The sequence below is a fragment of the Dipodomys merriami genome, unplaced genomic scaffold (genome assembly GCF_024711535.1).
Source record: "Dipodomys merriami isolate MVZ:Mamm:240054 unplaced genomic scaffold, mDipMer1.0.p SCAF_38, whole genome shotgun sequence".
Classification (NCBI taxonomy): domain Eukaryota; kingdom Metazoa; phylum Chordata; class Mammalia; order Rodentia; family Heteromyidae; genus Dipodomys; species Dipodomys merriami.
In genome coordinates this window covers 5,650,277-5,658,310 of record NW_027205381.1, presented here as the reverse complement: position 1 = coordinate 5,658,310, position 8,034 = coordinate 5,650,277, and positions in this window count along the sequence as shown.

Genomic DNA, 8,034 nt, shown 5'->3' with positions numbered 1-8,034 from the left:
TAGCAAATATGAGGAAGCTTATTTTCAGCCCCAGACTACACATCATTGTAAACAAGAAGCAGATTTAATGACATATCTCTTCTGGCCTGACTTTGTCTGGGAAAAGGAAGGATCAGAGACATGACAAGCAAGATTACGTCAGCTACCCAAAGTTCTCACAGTCTTTTCTGAGAAATTTCCATGTGTACATAGGACACAGAGCAATTGGGTTTCAATTGTGGCACATAATCTAACAGTCCCTTTGTTCCTTTCTTGGAATAAAGCCTGAGCTGACATTACATTCAACAGAAACCTTCCAAAGAGGTCATTAATTCTAAGAATAATGAACAGTAATGCACCCCTATTTCTTGGACTTCTTTATAGTTAGCATTCACAGACCTATAACACCTTCTTTGCAGTATGACATAGACATACTTATCATTCCTGATGTCTATATACTCTGACAATAACATTTCTCACTATCATATGTTTGTTTTAATCCTTTCGCTAATAAAATACATTAGTGTTGTGAATACAAAATATTTCTGATATCATATGCTCACTAAAATGATATTAAGGATTTAATTCAGTAATGACTGAAAGGCCCTTAATGATGATTGATGTGAATAGTAAAAACTGACAAGTACACATAGAAAGCATATAAACTAAAACGTAAGTACGTTTTATCTAAAATACACTGTGGAGATGAAAAAGATTATATTTTTAGTTCATTTAGTTAAATTTCAGTTCATAGAATTTAATATATATATATATTTATTGTGATAGTCATGTTCAGTATTTTACTTCGTATAACACATGTCATGTTATAAATATGATTTGATATAAAACCTGTTTCTGATCAATAAATAATCCTTTTCACTAAAACAATGAAGACTTGTTTAAACAAATTTTTATTAACCAAGCTTAATTTAATTTAATTTTTAGACCAGTTTGAGTTTAAACAAGTTTTATCAAGAAGCAATTCTTCATAAACTTTAGGTTGGCCATGGCTTTTCTTATCCTATTCCTTTCTACCACATGAGAAGCCAAATGGAAGAGAAAATTTAATGAACACATCCCTGCTGTGAGCTCTCTTCACAATGGAGTCGGGAGATAGAATGTTTCTTGAATTAGATTTCCCTTATTTACTCTCTCACAATTCACTTATTATATTTCCAAAGCTAGATCTTGATATGATAGCTAGAAATATATATTACTCATGGAGGTGGGCCCAAGTAACTGTAGTAAAAGTAAAAGTAAACTGGGAAAAAGAATATGTCATTCTCATACTGTTTTAAAATTAATGAATTTAATAATTATGATTACTGTATTTAATAACACAAAAGATAACTGGTATTATAATCACCACATTCTCTCTCATATAAATTGCATAACTTTAAAATATTTCTACTAATTATATTACTCTAAGAAATCTGTCATATTGTGTCTTTTGCTCAAAATTTATGCAACATTGAGGAGCAGTAAATGAGATATCATGAAATTATTGTTTGGAGAATGTTTCTATATAATACATAAAAGGAAATTTACCTCTTGAGAACCACAAGCTCAAGAGAGTTTCCAGGCATAAGACTTTCAATATAGTTGTCAAGTGATTGGCTTATGTAATTGTCTATATTGCCGGTGGCAGTTACTAATAGTTATAGTACTGGAAACTAATGCAAAAAATTAGCAAAATAGAAGAGCGCATAAAATGAATTAGTACAATGGTGAATGCTGAAAAAGAAACATTTTATCCCTTACAAACTCTCCAGTTTATTCCCTGAAGCAGGAGACCTGAGTGCTCAGAGACAATATTGTTGTTTGCTTTTCAGAGCTATGAAATACTCATGGCATCCACATTTGACAAAAATGTAGCTGTTGGCATTTACATGACTCTGCTAAAATCTGAACTGGAACATCACAATTCTGTATACATTATTACTGGGAGAATGTAGCCAGATTAAAAGGAGTTAAAAAGGAATAATATGAACAATTAAAGAGGAAAATATGGAGATGAACATTATAATTATATTACAAGAATGACTGATACAAGAGGAATGAGAATAGAGAAATCCAGTTGTGAAAGAATGATGGACGGATAGATGTAACATCAAGATTATATCCAGGCTAGGAGTATTTGAGGAAGTCTGTAATCCTAGTGACTTTGGGAATCAAAGATCAAGGTTCAAAGCCAACCCTTGCATAAAAGTCTGGGAAAATCAATTTCAATTGATTTCTGTATGGCGTGGTGCATAGCTATTATCTTCTGTACAGGGGAAGCAAATGGCTGGGCCCAGTGGTGTATGCCTGTCACTCACAGACAAGTGAAACACAAATGGGAAGTAGAGTCATGGTTGGAGTGGTAGAGTACCTCCCTTGCCCTGAATTCAAATCTTAGTACCAAAAAGAAAAGTTAAAGAAAGAGAGAACAAAACAGAGAAGATTATACTCAGTAGCTCATGTGTGACAAAACAGAAAGTTTGGAGACAACTAAATTTTCCCATTTGAAGGAGAGAGATAATGATGAGGATGGAAATCAGGCCCTCGTGAATGCTAAACACATACTCTACCATAGAGCTATACCCAACCTCCTAAAATTCTAATTCTAAGATACTGATTTTCAAGATAAGAAAAATTATAAAGTATTTTTCTTCTCTAGGCACCAAATATAATGAGAATGTTTCTAAAAGAAAATAAAACAAAAAATAATGCTTAAAGAAGGCAACTCACCCATAGTTGAAGAATTACTTGTACTCTCAAAAATTTATTGTAACTATTTTTCCTGATAATAACTTGCCAAGGTAAGAAACAGCTTTATCATCATCATCAGTAGTAATATTTTCATAATTTAACTAATAAGGCACATTATTGAGGCCCCTTATATTCAAAAACATAGTTACATCAGGAAATAACTGTCAATATTAGTAAACACAAAGATACCTATTCCATATCTTATATTTCCAATTATTTAAAGAATTAAAATTCTAATAAATTTTATATCTATGTGAATGAATTACAGAAAAAAATTTCCATATAAAATGCTGTATTTTTCCTATTTGATTTGCGATCATAACAGTTTTTAGAATTTCTAATTAATATTCTTTTCCTGTTCCACTACAAAAGTACACTTGATCAGCAACTTTATATCTATCACAGCTAGAGTTGCAGCTTTACCAATTGAAAAGTAATGTGATCAACTCTATCACAAGTTGGAAGCAAATGATAAAATTAGGACATTCCCATGAGTGGAGACCATGTCTTCCTCCCTAATGTCCCCGCTTCCTCTTCCTTGGTACCAATGACAGATCCTAGAACTTTCATCAATGCAGATAATGTCACAGTTTATGTTTTATACCCTTTCCTAATTACAATTAGTGTTAGAGTTCCAACTGTCTATTGGATTCTTCTATGCCAAATTATGGTGTCATCTCAAATTATTCACATGAAATTGTGTCACCCTCCTGATCAACTGTACAACTCCTCTTTTCATTGCTCTGCATGAAAGCTTTGGCAGTCATCTAAACTCAATGTTTATCCTACACAGTCAGTTACCTATTAAGTTCTGGTTTTTCTTTCATACTGTGTCCTAACCTACAACTGCCTTCACATATCTACATGTAGTAAGATGCACAGACACACAAACCATACCCGCCAAACTCACACACAGTTTCATACTTTCCCTTAAGCCTACAGTTCCCTTCAGTAAGATCCCTCCTAATATTATGTTTATAAAAATACTTGTGAATGGTTTCAGAATATTGTAGTTAGGTATAGAATTATTCCCTATTGTTGATTCCAAAATCCCCAACCTGTTCATGAAGGTTTAATGTGTTCATAGCTTGATTCTATCCCATGCTTACACCTTCATTTCCAAACATATTCTTACAATCTATATCTCGATTGGATCATATACCTTAAACTTGATTTTTATTGCTCCATACTCTGAAGACCCACATGTGTTTAACTAGAAATTTTCTCCCTTTTTTCCCTCTATCAATCTGGAGTTCTGAAAAATCCTTACAAAATTCCACTTACTCCCTGAGGCCTTTTTGGCTACCAAAGGCAAAAGAGTTTTAATTTACTTCTTGTACATAGCTTGTAACACATTACTGTCTACTCATTTACCCTAGCAAATGGTAATAATTAGAATGGCCAGTATGTTCTATCATATGCTATGTTAGATTTATAATACATGTATTAAAGATTTGCTTATTGCTACTTTTCATAGAGTTTCAAAGATGATCAGCATCTTACGAAAATATAGCACAGAAGATATTTGAAAACCCTTGTTTTGGAATTATCACTGGCATGAAAAATAAGCTTAAAATATGGCTGTGAGAATGGGTTATTTAGTCCCTTAAATTTTTGGCGTCTAGTTGTAAAAGGGACGAAAATTATTTATTTGAAATATTGGCAGTTTCAGACGTTTCTCTATCACTCATTCTTTGTCCCTGTCTCCTTTCCTAATGCATCCCCTAAACTCACTTCCCCCAGCTAAAGTAGTCCCCTTTGTACTTTCATGTCTTATTGTTTATTTGTTTTTAGATCTAGAGTCTACATTTGAGAGAAAACATGTGCCATTTGCCTTTTTGAGTTTGGCTTATTTCTGAAGTAAGACATGCAGAAACATTTGAATAAAATTATACAAATTGTTACTGCCTTTTTTATTTGCTCCCATGCTAATATATATAAAGCAACCAGAGTAGTTATTAGATGTTTGCAAAACCACAGAGTTTGTTTCAGAAGGTTGCACTGATGTCCTGTCTTTGGCATGAGTATACCCGTGATTATAAGAAAATCCCCTCTTACCACCTGAGTTTCTGTTTTCTCATTTATGAAATAAGACTAACAATTACCTTCTCATGGGATTACTTGAGGGATTAAATGAGATTCCATAAGTACAATACAATTTATAACATGTGATGTGCCACATAAATATTAAAGATTGAAAACAACATGTGTCCTATTTCTAAATTGTAGTATTATTCTGGTTAGATTTAGTGAGGTTTACCATATCTTCTGTAATTCTCTAAGGAGAATTAAGATGCACGCCTTTGTTGATTGTAGAATTGAACTTTAGCAATAATTAATGATGGATTTGGCTTATTCAGAAGAGTTAGAGCTACGAAGAAAAACAATACCAAAACCAGGCTTATTCAACTGTTGTTATGTGTCCTTCTCCTCTCTTTCTAGTCTCTGTGCTGCCAGGCTTCAAAATAGGCTGAAAACCCATAAAACAAAATAATGTAATTTAACTGTTTACAAAATGTATAGTACAACATTGACGACTGGAAAAAATAAACAAGTAATAACATTACATCAAGTTACAGTAAATACAGCAGGCAGAAAATTCAATAGAATGTTGCAAAACAAACGCATGCGTTCTGCTTTGAACCCTGAAGACCAAGAAGAGAGTGGAAATGGTAAAGCCTATACTTGGGTGGAAATTTGGCTGTTAGTGTTCAGGTATGAGAATAGTTCAAAGTAGCATCTCAGCTGTCTGTGCTGTTGTGATATTGGATTCAAGGGTCAATAGGCCCCAAATATTGTCTGACTTGAAAGATAACTTGATTCCAATTCAGAAATCAGCCCACAAAACAAAAACCTAGATTAAAGAATAAGTAATAATCATTCATATTATTTATATTTCTTGATATCTATTGGGGAACATTTATCATTGAATTTCTAATTGCAGAACAGAAGATTGTATTTCTCTACTAACAATAAATAACACAAAAGCAATTACTGCAAGAAGTAAACTATGGATCTCTAGGCAATAAAATGGTATATTTAGAGGGCAACTCATCGAGGTTAATAATATTAGTTATTAAAAATGAACTTAGTGTAAGGATATACATGAAAGAAGTTTACTCAAAAATCTAGCCCTTATTATATATTTTAATTATTGCTGGTTTATATTTAAGCCTTCAGGATTGGCAGGCTTCTCATTTAAGAGAGGGAAATGCAAAATTGAAACACACATCACTTTTAATTAAAATTCTAATATCAAAAATATTGAACAGTCTCCCCTGATAAAATCAGTCCCGACAGTGCTTTGTCTTTACAGTTAAAGACTAATTTAATGATTTTCCATGCTATTTTCTATAGTCTTTGGTTAGAAACTAGTACTTCACCATTTCGAAGTTATAATCTGTGTAAAAAAAATGTCGGGCTGGGAAGGTGGCTCAGGTGTAGAGTGCTTGCTTCACATGCATGAGGCCCTGGGTTCGATTCCTCAGCACCACATAAGCAGAAAAAGTTGGAAGTGGAGCTATGGCTCAAGCGGTAGAGTATTAGCCTTAAGCTGAAGAGTGCAGGAACAGTGCCCAGGCCTTGAGTTCAAGCCCCATGATCGGCCAAAAAAAAAAAAAAGGAAAGAAATGTCCATCTAAGTTTCAAATTCTTTACTGAAATAGGTGTGAAAGCCACTATCATCAAATTCTTTACTGAAATAGGTGTGAAAGACCCTATCATAATATATGAGGCCAATTAATAGCAGAGTTCTTAGGTTTGGATGGAGACGAATAATTTTTACACAGTAGACCAATCTTTACATTTCTTAACTGGTCAAACATTGTAAGTTTCAAACTTTATATTCTCTTGAAAGTATTTGATGCTATATTATTTTTTTCCGGTGTTTTGGAAGCATATCTCATCTAAGGAAACATGTCTTACTCCTAAATATATTCAACAAGTTAAAAGAGAATCAGACTTGCACACTTCCCAAGGCATGATTTTCAGTTTTCCGAGTAAAATCAGGAGGACCATATGTGAGGCAGGCCTGGGCAGAAAAGTTCACCAGACCCCTTGCTAATCTACAGCTAGGCATGGTGGCTTATGCTGGTCACTGAGACAATGAGAATCGTGTTTCCAGGACAGCTGGGGCAGAAAAAATACACAAGACTACATCTCAATGGAAAGAAACTGAATGTGGTGGCATATACCTGCCATCCCAGCTACAAGAGGAAACACAAAATATTCAATAGTGAGAGCACCTCCTGTATTTCATCTAAATGAACTATTAGAAATGTACCTCAGAACAGCTCTGAAATCAGAATGTAAATCATTGGGTTAAAAGCTTTACTTTAGGACTGGAGACATGACCCAAGTGGTGGAGTTTGTGTCTAGCAAACCCCAGGCTCTGAGTGCAATCCCAGTATTATAAAAACAAAACAAAAAACAAACCTCTCCTATTTTTCTTCAAGAATTCAATTCATGAGCTGGGTAGAGGTGGCTCACTTTTGTAATACTAGCTACTTAGGAGGCTGCTATCTGAGGATTTCTGTTTGAAGTGAGACCAAGCTGGATAATTCATAGGACCCTTATTTCCAATTAACCACCCAAAAAAGCCAGAAGTAGGGCTGGGAAGTTGGCTCAGTGCTTGCATGCATGAGGCCCTGGGTTCAATTCCTCAGCACAACATAAAGATAAAAAGCCAGAAGTGGTGCTATGGTTCAAGTGGTAGAGTGCTAGCTTTGAGCTGAAGAGCTAAGAGACAGAGCCCAGGCCCAGAGTTAAGGCTCCACACCCATGACTCACACACACACACACACACACACACACACACACACATGCACGCACGCATGCGCGCACGCACGCATGTGCAAAAGCCAGAAGTGGAACTTTGGTTAAAGTGGTATAGTATAAACCTTGAGCACAAAAGCTCAGGGACAGTACTTAGGCCCTCAGTTCAAGCCAGAGGATTGGAAAAAAAAAGTAATTCATTAATAGCTTATAAAAGTGAAAGTAGTTTAAAATGCTTAGGTTATATGTCAGACTATAAATATAGCAAAGTTTTATTGGTCTAGAATTCAAGGATTGATTCCCATCCTAAAATCACAGTATAAAAAGAACTAAAAAGACAGGATCGTCAGTCTGACTAGTTGGACAAAAGAGATTCCCATCCCTTTCTTGAAAGATACATTAATAGATATTGACATTAGCATAGACCCAAAACACAAATGTATTTTGGCTAAACAATTTCTATACATAAATCTACACGTAGATGTAGGAAAAAGGGAGTGAAATAGGAGATATTGAAAGCATCAAGATGCA